General features: G+C 44.8%; 1 protein-coding gene across 3 annotated transcripts in view; it reads right to left on the minus strand.

The window, feature by feature from the left end:
• LOC147439648 (Histone superfamily protein) overlaps positions 1 to 16693 on the minus strand; it is a 58351-nt gene that overhangs the window by 19549 nt on the left and 22109 nt on the right. The gene's annotated exons all lie outside the window — the stretch shown is intronic.

Here is a 16693-nt window from a genome sequence, read left to right on the forward strand (position 1 = left end):
CTGTGTGTGTGTGTCTAAAGTAAAGAATTTCGGGTGAAAGCCAACGCCTACCGCCCTACGGGCCGGTTTCAGATTGGCTGAAAACCAAAAACGCTACCTGCCTTTGCTAGCGTTAATGAAATCTGCTGGCTATCTAGGGTAGCTGGCGATCATGGGAGAAAACACCAAGGATCTGGAGTTGTTGGCGATGACTGCAAGGGTAAACGCCAAGCAATCGTGGGGTCTTGATGGTGATGGAAACTCGAAACGCTAGGCTTGGGAGGGAGGTCGCCAAGGCTTGCGGTTGCTGAGGGTACTGCGGGTTCTGCTGAGAAGTTGCATGCTGAGCGGAAAGCTCCTGTTGCGTCTTCTGCCAGAAAGTGCTAACTTGGGTTTGCTTAGATATTAACTTAGCAAAATTGCCCTATCTACTTTTGTTGGAAAGTCACTTAAAAATAATAAGTGAAAAATACCAAAAATAGGGAAAATAGGCTAAATGCATTGGAAAATTCCCCTGACTTAATCTGATGGATTCTGAAGGGAATACTGATGATCATGTTGTGTGCAACGAGAGGATATGCATCTACACTAAGTGACTGGGCATGCATGGTCTACGAATAGATTCACAAAAAGTGCCAGATCACTTCTAAATCTAGACTGACTGGACTGACTGAACCCTGATCATGATGTAGCTTGTCCACGGACACATAGGGTTGGATGTGTCACGTGACATCCCATTGAGTCTTCTGATCCGAAATGTAAGACTTCAATAAATCCAAAACCAATGAATTGGCTATCTCAGATTGCCCATCCATCCGCGGGTGGAATGAGGACGAGAACTGCAACTCCGTGCCAATGTTCTCCCAGATTGGCATCCAAAACAAATTAGTGAATCTGGGATCTCTATCCGAAACTATGGACTTAGGCATGCCATGTATCCGAAAAATCTGTGAAATAAAGAGTCTCGCCAAATGGTCAGGCTTAATTGTCTTCTTTACCGGAATGAAGTGGGCCTGCTTATTGAATCTGTTGATGACTGTCCAAATGCCATCATGTCCACTTTGAGTCTTGGGAAGGTCAAAAATGAAATCCATGGCAATGCTTTCCCAAGGACGAGAGGGTATGGATAAAGGCTGTAGAAGTCTTGATGTCTTATGCCTGTCAAACTTGACCTTTTGGCATACCAAACAAATGCGAACAAACTCGTCCACATCCTTTTTGAGCCTCGGCCAATAGAAGTAACACTCAACACCCTTCAAGGTGGTATCAATGCAGCGGTGGCCTGAAAAGGGTGGACAATTGTACTCTGTCAAAACCTTTTCTCTCAAATGCTATGTTACAACATCGTTTTCCGCATCAAATAGCTATCCCGTCTAGAATAGCCGTCAACTGTCTCTCCACTTTGTATCCGATGAAAGATATTTGTAAAATCAGAATCTCTGGCGTATTGATCTATCATATTCTCGAAGCTTCGATGATGTATCGTGGAAATAGCTTTCTAGACAACGCATTTGCCACTAAATTCTTCTGTCCCTGAACATTGACCATTTGGAAATGAAACTGGGACAAGATGTTAGCCTACCTCATCTGCTTTCCCAAAAGCTGCTTTTGCTACAAGAAGTAGCGTAAACTCTGATGGTCTGTAAAGACGGTAAAATTAGCTCCGAGTAGAAAGTGTTGCCACTGTGTAAGAGCATGGATAACTGCCAAGAGCTCTTTCCCGTAAATCATCTGTGCAGCCATTTCAAGACGTGAAAACATCTTGCTCTCTTCTTGCATCAAGACTGCTCCCAAACTACGACGACAAGCATCACAATAAACTTCGAATGGCTTTTGCAGGTCTGGCAAGGCGAAAATTGGTCCCGTAGTCAACTTTTCTTTGAGAGTTTGAAAGGTTGCAATCTCTGTTGGGCCCCAGGTTAAAGGTATCCCTTTCTGATTCAATACATGCAAAGGAGAAGCTTTTGCTGCACATTTCCGAATGAATTGTTGATAACATGAGCACAAGCCCAGAAAGCTTCGAACCTCATGAACATTCTTCAAATCAGGCCAATAACGAATAGTCTCAATTTTGACGGGGTCCATCTTTAGCCCTCTTGCTGAGACGATGTGTCCCAAGAAATGTATCTTAGGCAAGAAATATTTGCTCTTCTTCGCATTTATAACCAATTTATGCTTCCGTAGTGCCTGGAAAACCTGCAACAGGTGGTGTTTGTGTTCTGCTTCATTCCTGGAGAAGATAATAATGTCGTCAAAGAAAGTGAACTCTCTCAAAATCCTATCCATCCTATGGTTGAGTGTCGTTGGAGCATTCGTGAGGCCAAATGGCATCACCAAATATTCGTACAAACCAAAAGTTGTCTTGTAGACGTCTCCAAGAGCAATTTGGATCTGATGATATCCACTCTTAAGTTCAATAGCCATAAACGGCAGTTTTTGAAATTGAAAAAAATGACTGTTAGGCAGCCAACGGCCATTTTCAGCATTCAAAAAAGTATATAATGCCCCCCTCCTCCCCCATTCTTCACACACTCATCAAGCCTCAAGGCCCATTCTCCCTTGCTTGAGCCTTGCTCTCAACTCTCAAGCCAAGCTCATTCTCCCTAGCTTGCTCTCAACTCTCAAGCCATAGTGTGGCGCCGCGGCATGCCTCAAGGCTCAAGCTCTCAACCTCTCTCTCTCTTGGGCTAACTTCTAAGTTCTAACCCTCAACTTTCAAGGCTCAAGGCTCAAGCTCTCACGGAATCAAGCGGCAAGCCTCTCTCTCTCAAAGTTCAAGATCAAGCTCTCTCTTTCACAGATAATCCATCATCCATGGCCTCTTCTTCTCGTTCAACCCCCTCCGTTCATGCGGGCAACACTCAAAAGGCGAAGGAATGGTCGTGGTGGGATGAAGTGACCTCGGAGGGCACCTTGTCGGCGGCGGGAGGTTCTCATGCATGGGGATACAAGCTATGCTCTTACACGCGGAAAGGGGGGCATGACAAAGTGAGGGCACACTTTCTTCGAGTGCCGGGACATGAGGTGAAATTTTGTGCCAACGTAACCATCGAGAAGAGGAAGGAGCTCGAGGAAAAGCATCGGCAATTCAACCATAAAGCCAGGCCGGCACGCAAAGGTATTGATCCAAAGACCCTCATTTTCCCTTCTTCCTCTCTACCCGGTGTAGGTGTTGGTGCATCTTCAAAAGGTCCAATTCGTCGCCAAAAGACCCTTGCCACCTCTTGGGACCCAAAGAAGAAGGAAGAGGTGGATGCGGCCGTGGCCCGATTCTTCTATCACGACCATATCCCATTTGTCGCAGCGAGGTATGTTCATTGTTTTATGATTCATCAATCTTCTCTCTCATTTCTTCCGTTATCGTCGTTTCCACTTTTTTGATACTAACCTCTTCTATGTTTGATCGAAATAGGTCGGAGTATTGGAAAGTCATGGTGCAACGGATAGGAGAGTATGGCACCGGCTATGTGCCTCCATCTTCAGAGGCTCTCCGAACCACCTTGCTCGATCGAGAGAAGGCTATCGTGGAGCAAGCAACCCTCAACATTCAGCGTCTTTGGGCAAAACATGGCGTTTCCCTCATTGCTGACGGGTGGAGCGATACAAGAAAGAGATCTATCCATGGTCTCGTCGCATACTCCAGTGGAGAGATGTACTTTGTGCACTCTCATGATGCCACTGAGAGTGGCAAGTCCGCCGATGTCCTCTCTGCAGAGTGGACAGCGGTCATAGAAACCATCGGTGAGCAACACGTGGTGGCCTTTGTCACAGATGGGGAGGCATCAAACAGGGCAGCAGCAGCTATCATAGAGGGCCACTATCCGCATGTGACAGTGTGCTTTTGCATGGCACACTGCTTGAACAACCTTCTAAAAGACATCGGCAAGCTAGACTGGATTGCTCCAGTCATTGCTGATGCAGTGAAGATGGTTACTTTCATCAACAATCACAACTCGGTTCGGAGTGAGTACCTCAAGAGGTCGCGCGGCAAAGTGCTTCTAAAGTATTCAGATACCCGCTTCGCATTCAACTTTCTTCTTGTACGCAAGCTGTCTGAATGTCAAAATGCGGTCCGACAGGTCTTCATCAGTGATGAGTTCACCACCTCCCCCTATGCAAAGACAGTTGCAGGGATTTTGTGCAAGGATAAGGCAGAGGATCTTGAGTTCTGGAAGGAGCTCAAGAGTCTAGATGCACAGGTAAAACCGGTGGTTCATTTGCTTCGAGTTCTGGATGACATGGATCCTTGCATTGGCAAGATTTATGAGGCAATGGACCGCATGATTGAGCAGCTTGAGCCGAACGCAGAGCGATATGAGGAGATCCATGCGCTTTGCAGCTCGAGGTGGAATTCATATGCCTCTCCTTTACACGGGGCAGCGTACATGGTGGATCCAGAGTTCCAAGGTGCAGGGCAAGAGACAGATAGGGAAGTCATGAACCAATTTGCAGAGATCTTAAACAAGATGGTTCTAGACAGAGATGGGCGACGCATTGTCAGAGATCAGCTGAGACAGTACAGAGAGATGCGGGGATCATTTGGCAGTCCAGATGCTCAGATTGATCGCAGGAAAATAGGTTCAGTGCTTTGGTGGGAGGACTATGGCTATGATGGCCCTGAGCTTCAGAGATTGGCGATCCGTATTCTCAGCCAGTCAGTTAGTACCTCATGCTTGGAGCAATTGTGGAGTACCTTTAGCCACATTGCTTCCAAGAAGAGAAATCGGCTTGGAGTGGAGAAGGTTAATGATCTTGTCTTCGTCAGCGCAAATTTGAAAATGCTTTGCAAGAGTACAGACAAACAAACAGATCCTTTTACACAGTGGGAGATGGAGCAAGAGGCTTCTCAGGCGGGTGGAGATGCACATCCACCAACACCAGGTACTTCATCTGTGGCTGAGATCGAGCCGGACCTAGACCTCGATGATGAGGAATGGGAGGATGTGCATGATTTACAGCCGGCTACTACGGATTGGGAGGCCTCTCAGGCTAGTGGCTCTTGAGTCTTGAGTCTTTGCCATTTATCCACCTTTTTGTATGGCTGCTTGAGCCTTGCCCTCTTTGCCATTTGTAGCTACTAGCATCTTTATGGTATTTGTCACCTTCAGTCTTTTGGTATTGTGGTCACTGAAGTCTGGTTTGAACTTTGCCCCCCTTTGGTTTTTTGTAGCACCTTGGCCGCTGGCGACCCTTGAGGCTTGTTACTATGTTAGCCATAATTAATTCCAAAGTGTTATCTCTGACTACTACTCTTGCAATTATTTGAGAGCATTGTGTATGTACTATGGGCATTGTGTTTGCTCATTGTTGTTCATCTGGCTATGTACTCTGGGCGCCTCACATCCCAATCAAGTCATAATAAGGTTAAATGGTCTTCGAATCGTGTTTTTTGTGGGTATTAGAGTCAAAGGACTCTAATACTACTTGTATTCAAACACATAACGCTAAAAAAAAAAATATTTGGGTGTTTTTTTAGCCTGCCGTTCCGCGCCGTTCCCGTTCCGGGCCCATTCCCGTTCCCCCGTTCCGTAGGGAGGCCCGTCGCCGTTCCCGTTCCGCGTTCCGGGTAACTCTGGTATATACAATGCATGGGGAGAAAAACCTCCTAGTGAGGGAAAAAATGCCATGGCGGTCCTAAAAATGTTCACACACATCACCACCACATGTATATGGTAACAGATCCCCCCCGGGAGTGATGTGGTGAACGAGAGCTAGCACATAGAGTATAGGGAAATGCCATGCCCTGAGGACATGATCAATCCACAAAGGGGAGTAAGCCCAAAGCTTTGCGGAAAGCTTCGAACTTCTCACGAGACAATGCCTTTGTGAAAAGATCTCCAAGGTTGTCTTGTGTTGGTACATAAGCCAAGTTGATCTCGTCGTCATCGCCATCCTCGCCGACATAGTGTCAGTGTTCAACCGCGAATCAAAGTTTCCAGATTTCAGCATTTCAACCCTAGCGTTTTCAGTTTTCAGCCCGTCCTCGTCCTCGTCATGATTGTCATCGACATCGTCGGCAAGTTCATCGCATCTAGATCATTGTACAAGATTTGTGCAATCTATAGCATAGACCTCTCTCGTCATAGAGGGGGCCCTTGGAGAAGGGTTTGAGAACCTTTTGTTGTCGTATTCTTCTCTCTCTCTCTCTCTCTCTCTCTCTCTCTCTCTCTCTCTCTCTCTCTCTCTCTCTCTCTCTCTCTCTCTCTCTCTCTCTCTCTCTCTCTCTCTCTCGATTCGCCAACGACCGATGATAGATCTCTTGTGATTCAGCTATCCCAACTAGCCGCCCATTTTTTGCTTAGTTTGTTGCTTGGCTCACATCGACCAACTTAGGACCCCATAGTATATATCTTTGTTTTGTACTGTTGGTAGGTTATTTTGTTACTCTGACTTTGTATCAGATCCACCACTTTGCAACTTTCGGGTCTCATAGGTCATTATGGCCTTTTGAAGACGTTAATATAACATTTCATTTTCATTTCATCTCTCTCTCTCTCTCTCTCTCTCTCTCTCTCTCTCTCTCTCTCTCTCTCTCTCTCTCTCTCTCTCTCTCTCTCTCTCTCTCTCTCTCTCTCTCCGGTCATCACCAACACGCACCATGGCACCTATGAAGGGAGCATCTCCGAAAGCAGAAACAGGTACAAACCCGGGTACAGGTAAAGAAACAGGTGGAAACACGATCACGTGTTCAATGTAGGACATTTGGGGGTTTCTCACATCCCTGCAAAACACAATCATGAAGCAAAGCGAGGAGATGAAAACTCTTGCATTACAAAATCAAGATTTGGAACATAAACTTCATATTCAGGACATGCGGCTCATTCGACAAGACGAACAGATACAAGAACTGCAAGAAGCTTTCACTAAACAAACACTCACGACACAGGATGCTCTGACCACACATGATGAGAAAATTGCTCACATATGTGAAAGACCATAGAATGTATCCAGAACTGTGGTTTCTTGGGCAAACATGGTGAGAAGCGGGCAACCCAACCAGATTGCTACGCATATGGGTGATGAAATGTATGCCAATAAGGAGGATAAAGAGAACAAAGAGTACAATGAGCAAGAGAAGAGGAAAATGAATATAGTAATTCGGGGTATCCCCGAATCTGACACGGAAAAGGTTCTCACCTTGAACACGGACATCACGGACTTGATTTCAACCAAGTTTGGCATGCATGATATAGTAGTATATGGGGCACACAGAGTCCGCAAGAAGAAGCCCGATACCAACCAAGCAATCGTATGCACACTACTGGATGCACGTAAGAGAACTATAATTCTCGATAACGCCCGCATTTACCTACAGGGGAGCACCCTCTACATTAGTGAAGATAGAACACCTAGTCAACAGCAAGCAAGGAGGGAAGCTTATGAAGCACGCACTAAAAAGAAAGAACCCTCAGCCGAGGAAAAAGCAGAAGAAAAATGACGAGACGGGACCCATGGGACCACGAAATTACAAGTGACAAGCTGGAACTGCCGAGGTTTTCCATGGCATAAAGGGGAAGGCCTTACAGAAGTTTTGCCTCAAGCAGATGTACTTTTCTTGTTGGAAATGTGGGAGCACGAGACCTGTAGAATCCCACACATCGAAGGATATGTAACACAATCTTTATGGATGCCATGTACAAAAATGAGAGGCCAAGGAGGGGTTGCAGTGACATACAGAGAAGAGCTCCAAAAAGTGATCACCGTACGCAAAAAGGATGCTCATAAACGGTACATATGGATTAAAATTGCAACAGGGGGCAAACCCGTGTTCATCGCAGGGTGCTATATCCCACACAGGGAATCACCATTTTATGGTGCTTTCAACATTGAGAAAAACAACCCATTTGAGGATTTGTATGCAGACATTAATCAATATACACAGGAAGGAATGGTTATGCTTATTGGAGATATGAATGCCCGGATAGCACATGCCCAAATGCAAATGGTCGATTTCATGACAACACCGGAAACGGAGCATAAGAATGATGCAATAGATCCCATATGGAAACGATGCTCAAGAGATCCAATGACAAACCCGCAAGGCGTGGCTCTGCTTAGTATGATGACCTCACTGCAACTCCTAGCCTTAAACGGAGCACAAAGATTTGCTTATTCAGGGGAATGTACATGCTATACAGCCAATAAGGGCATGAGTGCTATTGATTATGTATTGGTTTCCTATGAGGCGTCCCACATAGTGCATAATCTCGCTATTGGAAACAGATCACCAAGCTCAGACCACACACCAATACATGTATGGCTGCACATACCTGCTCGAATTGAGGAAAAACATCCCCAACCCCGATCATGGACATATAAGATGCAAATAGATAAGAAGCAAGCATATGCAACATGCCTAGACAGGAAACTTGCTCAAGAATGTATGCCATCTAACATTGAAAACACCTGGCAAATTTTCAAACATGCATTATGCGAAGCAGTAGAGGAAACAATGGGGAAAACATATAGAAAAGGGAAGAGCAGGAAAGGGTTACCACACAACCCCTGGTTCGATGAGGAATGCAAAAATGCAAAGAAACAGTTGCAGCTAACACCCCAAACAGCCAATGCATGGGTAGATTTAGCAAAGATCAACAATACTCTCAAGCGAAGGAAGAGAAGAGAATATGAGTTGCACACTGAAACACAGGCCATAGCAAATTTCAAAAAGAACCCCAAGGGGGAATGACTGAGAATGAAAGGAAAGCGGCAGGACACTATCGGAGACATAAGTCCAGAAGACGTGTATGCATATGTGGAACAATTGTATGTACATGAAGACGCACAGGGGATGCCAGATATGCGCCATGAAATTCCAATAAAAGAGCCTTTTGATTTCACAACGGTGACCAAAGGCATACAAAAATTAGCCAATGGTAAAGCACCCGATACGCTACACTTCAATTTCTAAATGCTCAAATGGTCAGGCAACATTGCACGGGAATGGATACATGGATTAATTAATAAGGCAATCACACAAGGGCTGCCAGCAGACTGGCAAAGAAATTGGATAAAAGCACTTTTCAAAAGAGGGGATGTAAATCAGCCCACTAATTACCGAACCATCACGGTTGGATCATGTATGTCTAAACTTCTGGGGAGTGTTCTAGAACAAGCCATAAGCTCATGGGCAGAAACAAATGGCAAGCGCACAATAGGACAAGCAGGTTTTAGACCCAAGCATAGTACGATTGACCACCTTATTTCACTCAGGGTCTTAATGGAAGAGAGCCGGCTAAAAGGGAAAACCTTGTATTGTTGTTTTGTTGATTTCACAAAGGCATTCGACACGGTCCCGAGAACTGGCCTATGGCAAAGAATGGCAAGTATCGGGGTACCACTCCATCTCAGAATTGCAGTGGCACATCTTTCCCAAAGAGTTCTATGCCATCTGAAAACACATGCAAGTATGTCCAAGGAATTCTCAAGCAACATGGGAGTTAAACAAGGATGCCCTTTATCCCCAACTCTCTTCGGGCTATGCATAGACCAGATTGAGGACTTCATACCCCAGGCACTCGCAGAAGAACCAGATGGACCAGCCATCGGAATGCTCACACTTCTGCTACTCATATATGCAGATGATGTTGCTCTTTTTGCACATGATATAGTATCTCTTCAAAAATTGGTAGATGCCATGCATACCTTTTGTGAAAACACGGGGCTCTCAATCAATGTAAACAAGACAAAGTTTATGCTAGTGAGGACTCAAAAAAGACAGGAAATTCAACCAACTCTCATGTACCAAGGGAAGCAAATTGAAAGAGTAGACAGCTTTATGTACTTGGGAATGGATATACCATCTAATTATGCTTGGGGACAATGCGCACGAAATAGAATTGATGTGGGGCATGCCAAATATTACCAACTTGAAAACATGTATACACAAAAAGTCATCAAGAGATGGGAAATTAAAGCAATTATATTTGAGACGTGTGTAGTACAGGCCATCCTATACGGAGTAGAAATTTGGGGAGCTAGTATCTCAGCCCACCCATGGAATGAGATTGAAAAGATACAAAAGAAGTTCCTATGTAGACATCTGGGAGTCAAAAAAACTACATCGTATTCAGTGTTGCTTTTGGAAACAGGCAAAAGACCCCTCGAAATGAAAGCCCTGCAAAGAATGTTTACATACATTATGAAATTTAAACTGATGCCCTCCACTCGAATCCCCCACATAGCATGGAAGACCGATGTGCACTACAAAAGACTAAGAAAAGTAAATTCTTAACATCGAGTCTTATCCAAGACATAAGGAAGTGGTTCGCAAAATGGAATGTAGAGGCATATGTGGACATGCCGATTGTCAAGGGGGAAGAAGAGGAATGTATGCTGAATTTTGAAATAGCACTACTTGAATGCCTTCACAATAAATGGCGAACGACCACACATCGGTCCAAGTTCGAATATTATTGCAAACATGTCAACACAAAATACTGGGAGCTCTACAGCACAAGCAAGCCGGAAGCCCAAGTACACATCCAAACGCCTATGCCCCATATGGCAAGAAAAGCCATAACGCTGATGCGTACAAGATCACACTTGCTTAAGATAGAAACAGGCGGCTGGCTGAAAATTGATGCTCAGAAAAGAATATGCACATCATGTACTATGTGAGCCCTTGAAGATGAAGCACATGTGACGTTAGAATGCCCAGCATACGCACATATTCGAGCTGATTTTCAGCAGCTCATACACGGATGCCATACTCTCGCCGAGTTGCTCTCAAAAACGGACCCCTCCGCTACAGCTCTCGGGACATATCTTGCCCGCATACTAGAACACCACAAAACACTCACAGAAGACACAAAAAAGTCACACGAGTAACACACCCTCGAAAGAGGAGAATGTCTAAAAGGTCCCATGGGTCATTTTGGCCCCCCGTGGACGTGAATATCAAATCAAATCTCTCTCTCTCTCTCTCTCTCTCTCTCTCTCTCTCTCTCTCTCTCTCTCTCTCTCTCTCTCTCTCTCTCTCTCATGGACACACATCTATCTCATGGGTTACAATGTGCCATAGACCAGATACGCACATCTTCACACAAGCTTGGGATTGAGACAGGTAGATTCAGAGGCATACCAGCAGACAAGAGGATATGTCAGTTATGCCATGCAGAGCCAAAGACAGAGTTACATTCCATATGTCACTACGCAGTCTACTATGAGATTCATGGACGCTTTCACTGTTTATTCAGAGATGGTTTTGACTCGTTAGATAGAGTCATGAGATATCATGATCAAAGGTGTCTCGGATTATTTCTACTTGAGATACATAGACATAGAGACTCTCTATTGAGAGGGCATAGACAGAGACAATCCCAAAGACGCATCTCAGATTTCTTCAGTCCGAGTACCACAGAGGCAGAGGGGCCACCACCACCACAGAGCTCGGTTCCCACCCATACACACCAATGGTACTCTCAATGACCGAGCTATAGAGTTGGGGAGATCGAGACGACCACGACTGAGGAGGGGAGCCATGCAGCACCGACGGAGATTGCGGCAGAGGATCCACACGATTCTAGCACAACACCCAGAGTGTTGATCAGGATAGGCTTCATGCTATTGCTATATTGTATCATGGTAACACTTATCCCCACGTTGTACCTTTGTGGCATTATACCATTGCTCAACTTACCAGCCACCCATAGGAGTCGATAGCACTCCTATCTCAGTTTCTAGTTTGTAGTTTTCTTTGTTTGTACCCAGACTTGGTACTAGACTCACCATTGTATTCAGTTTGGTCTCATAGGTCATTTTGGCCTTTTGTAGACGTTAATATATCATTTCATTTCTCTCGCTCTCTCTCTCTCTCTCTCTCTCTCTCTCTCTCTCTCTCTCTCTCTCTCTCTCTCTCTCTCTCTCTCTCTCTCAGCACTTTCATTCACAAAAGCATTCACTTTGTTTGTGATCATTGCACTCTATCTCTAAAAGGAACGGAAGGCTCTCCCTTCCGTAAGTAAAAGGAACCCTTGAGCACAGTTCGGAGCACTCATCTTGAGCAATAACAACATTCACTTCCGTTGCACCTTACAGTCATTGTGGCTTCAAGCATCTTATCGTTTCCTTTCTTTGCGTCATCAATCCACTTTTCAGCTTTATCAACCTTCTCTTGTGTTTTGTATAGGTGCTCCGTCCATAAAGAGGTGTTCGTGCCTTCTGCTCTTCCTATTCCCGTAGAGTTTTTACCAATTCCTTAATGCTTTCGAGCTCCTTTATCATTGAGGGTTGATTTTCTCCCTTCTTTGCAGGGGTATTTTTGCAAGCTGTGAGGCCTCCCTTAAGTGCTTCGATCAATGCATCCTTTTCATCCATGCGTTCTTCCATTTTTTATTTCCAAGACTCAAATGCACAAGTGCATTCTCTAATCTTTTTTGCATCATACATTCCATTACATTCACTTATGCCCTCACAATCATCTGCATTTCAACCTTCAATGATGTGTACATCTCATCCCGCTTACTAAGCATCTCTTTGTCCATCTTTCCTCATATCTGCATACATAGCTTTTTTGTAAGTCTCCGCATTTGCATACATCTCTTTTTCAATGTCACCCCTCAAAAGGCTCAACTCCGCCTTAATCATCACCTATACCTTCCCAAACATTAAGTCATCTTTGACTCTAGAAAGTTTATCTGCTCTCACAGAACCTAACAATAGTGTGCTCTCGAATCCTCCACCTAAATGTTGCTTTTGATTTAGGCGGGATTTCATAAAGATCGTTTTCTTTGAGGTCGGTTGATTGTGGAATGGTCAACCTAAGAAATCCGCTAGTCCGAAGGTTTCCCCACTTCATTGAAAACACATTAATGAGTGTCCAATGCCAAGGTGGATGTTACTGTAAACAAGGTCCATGTGGTTGATGATTATAAGGAGGCAACATAGCTTGTAAGGTGCAACGGAAATGAATGTTGATCTTGCTCAAGATGAGTGCTCCGAACTGTGCTCAAGGGTTCTTTTTACTTACGGAAGGGAGAGCCTTCCGTTCCTTTAGTGAGAGAGTGCAATGATCACAAACAAAGTGAATGCCACTGTGAATGAAGGTGTTGAGACTGAGTGAGAGAGAGAGAGAAAGAGAGAGAGAAGAATAGGACACCAAACGGTTCTCAAACCCTCCTCCAAGGGTCCCCCCTCTCTATGGCAAGAGAGGTCTATGCCATTGATTGCACAAATCTGGTACAATGGTCTAGATGCAATGGACTTGTCGACGACAATGATGACGACAACGAAGACAGGGTGAATCTGAAAATGCTAGGGCTGAACTGCTGAAATCTGCAAAAACGCTGACTTTCTGCTGATCTCTGACACTGTGTTGGCGAGGAAGGCGATGGCGACGACGTCGACGATGCGCTGAAAATGCAAATGCTGAAATCTACGAACAACGGGCTGAATCTGAAAACGTTGGCTGACTCGACAGTACGACGAGGATCTGCTGCGGGTAGGTGAGATCTACGAGGCTAATGGCTGAATCTGCAGTGTCTAAGTGCTGAAACTGAAAACGTTGATGTGCTAGGGCTGATTTGACGACGAAAACTGCAAACGCTAGGCTAGGTCTTCAACTGAAAACGCCAGGCTGATTTGTAGCCAAAACGCTAGAGGATAGCTGAAAACGCTATCTGCTTCTGTTGGCTGGAAACGCTAAGGTCTCTTGCCAGTCTTACTGAGAAGGTGCACTGCAAGTTGCTGGAACTTCTTCTGCCCCTTCTGCCAGAAAGTGCTAGCGCTAGGTTTCTTTGATAGAGACTTAGCAAATTTGCCCTACTCACTTTTCCAACAAAGTCACTTATTAAATAATAAGTGAAAATGAGTAAATAGGAAAATTCAAAAATCGGTTCTATGCACTGTAAGATGCTCATGATGGGTGTTGAATGTCATGTTGATGATCATGTTGTGTGCAACGAGAGGATATGCAACTACTCTAAGTGCCTGGACATGCAAGGCCTGCGCACAGGCTCACAACGGTGCCAGATCACTTCCTAAGCTGACCTGAACCCTAGACCTGAGATAGCTTGTCCACATGCACATAGGGTTGTGACATCCCCTCCTTTTCAAAGTGAGGTACCGGTACCGAGATGTATGGCGTCAAGGGAGAGCGCCAACGTCAGGGATCTTGCGAAGAACTCTTCCCCGGCCCACTCTGATGCGTGAGTCGTGCGACACTGAACTTCATGAAGGTCTGCAATGTTTGCTTCTTTGGGCCGCGTCAAAAGCGACAAAGTGATCTATGGCGGCTTCAATGCTCCAACTGCGTCTATGGACGTATATCCACCTTCTTCAAGAATCTCCGAGGAGGAAAATTCCTGAAACCATTTCCAACATAAAATCATAAACATACCCATTCCATGTAGAGTACCTGGAAAAAGACTATGCTTTCTAAAAGACTGTGCATGCAATGCGAATGAACAAAGTGACAGTGTCAAACCGTTCACTAAACACACGCAAAAAGTGGGATTGAAACTTGACTTTTTGACGTAAACCTATCAATTGTGGCAAATCACAATGGAAATGCAATGCTTGATGGACAATCTTTCTCGAGCTCTATCGAAGACTATGTCATGCCAAGGAAGAGACATGTAAAAGCGATTGACAAAACGGACAGTCGGTAAACAATGTGAATTCCTTGAATGCAAACTTTTTTTCTTTTCAAGATTGATCCGCATATATATGTGCTCATCTGTGCATCTGTGAGTGAATCATGTGCATCGTACAATACAACATGCCTGTGGAAAGAGAACTCATAAAGACAATGACGAAAATACAAGAAACCGTCATGAATGAAAAACTCGAACAATGTGTGCGGACTAATCATGCGAACACACAATACTTCTTGAGGGAGTTCTTTGGGCCTCGACTCGAGAGCCAAGATCGGTACTTCGTGACTGATCGTATCTGCAATGAGGTTAGCTTCACTAGAAAAATCAACATGCAAATGTCACGTGACACATCCAACCCTATGTGTCCGTGGACAAGCTACAGCATGATCAGGGTTCAATCAGTCCAGTCAGTCTAGATTAGAAGTGATCTGGCACTTTTGTGAGTCTATTCGTAGACCGTGCATGCCCAGTCACTTAGTGTAGATGCATATCCTCTGGTTGCACACAACATGATCACCAGTATTCTCTTCAGAATCCATCAGATTCCATCAAGGGAATTTTCCAATGCATTTAGCCTATTTTACCTATTTTTGGCATTTTTCACTTATTAATTTAAGTGACTTTCCAACAAAAGTAGGTAGGGCAATTTGGGTAAGAAAATATATAAGCAAACCAAAGTTAGCACTAAATGGCAGAAGAGGCAACAGGAGCCAAGCTCAACAGGCAACTTCTCAGCAAGACCAAGCCTTGGTGGACTTTCCCTCCAAGCAGCAGATCCCCCATCCTAGCGCTTCTTCACCAGCATTGCATGGCGTTTTTGCACCAGCACATCATCGCCATACCTCCCACGGCATAGCGTTTCTGCATCAACATCATCGCCAGCAAACCCAAGCAGCTAGCGTTTTTTAGGAACCCTAGCCTAGCGTTTTTGAGAAACCTTAGCCTAGCGTTTTTTAGAACATCAGCCCTAGCGTTTTTGAATGACCTAGCGCTTGCAGATCCCAACCTTGGCAATTCCAAGCAAAGAAAGACCAGCAGATCCAATCATAAAGAAGTAGAAAATTCAGCCGGTAAAGACCTCAGTTTTCAGCCTTAAGCAACCTCTGTTTTCAGCCCTAAACCTGCAGATTTTCAGCGACAAAGACCCACAGAAAACAGCCCCCAAATCAGCATTTTTGGACTAATCGCAGATTTCAGCCCATAACGTTTTCGGACAGCAGTAGAAAGATTGCAGATTTCAGCCCGTAGGTCGACTTCGTCATCACCGTCGTCATCGTCGACATAGCCTAGACTTGCATCAATCACATGCATCCCCATTGTACCAGTTTGTGCAAGTAGACCACTCTCGCCAACGAGAGTCAGGTCTTCGGAGGAGGGTTTTACAACGTCTCTGGTGTCGTATCTCTCTTCTCTCTCTATCTCTCAGTCTCATACACTTGCACGCACAGTGTCCATTCACTTTGTTTGTGAGCATAGCATTCTCTCATTAAGAACGGAAGGCTCTCCCTTCTATAAGAACAAAAGAAACCTTGAGCACAGTTCGGAGTACTCATCTTGAGCAAAGCGCAAACATTCATTCCGCTGCACCTAACAACAAACCATCATCCTTGCCAACAATCACATCTCTATCATGCAAAAAATGTGTGTCGTGCTTTACAGAAGAAAAGACTGAGAAGTCTCCTTCTCCTATTTCTTTTCAAGCTTTGCCTGCACATTAGAAGTGAGAGGTAAAGAATGAAAAACTTCCTCACCACGAATGATAATGGGAGAGTCACTTTTGGCATTTAGAGTGACAGTATTGTCCGCCCAATCATTGAGAGGGTTATGCCCACGAAACCATCTAATGCCCAAAATCATATCACATCCTGAAAGAGGAGACACTAAAAAAAGGACGCTTGCTGAACAGTCAATAACACATCAAGGCACTCTCCTGTAATGAGAGAGTCAATACCAGGAGCAAAGCTCGACACCTCGAGAGTTGTCATCTTGCTAACCTCCAAGCAGGCTCTGTCTACAAGAGAGTCACCAATCACATCATGCATACTACTAGAATCAAACAAGATCACAATGCGTTGCCATTCACATGACCATAACACTTCATGAGAGACTCATCAACG

The sequence above is a fragment of the Adiantum capillus-veneris genome, chromosome 16, assembly GCF_014529385.1.
Source record: "Adiantum capillus-veneris isolate H3 chromosome 16, ASM1452938v2, whole genome shotgun sequence".
NCBI classification, from domain to species: Eukaryota; Viridiplantae; Streptophyta; class Polypodiopsida; order Polypodiales; family Pteridaceae; genus Adiantum; species Adiantum capillus-veneris.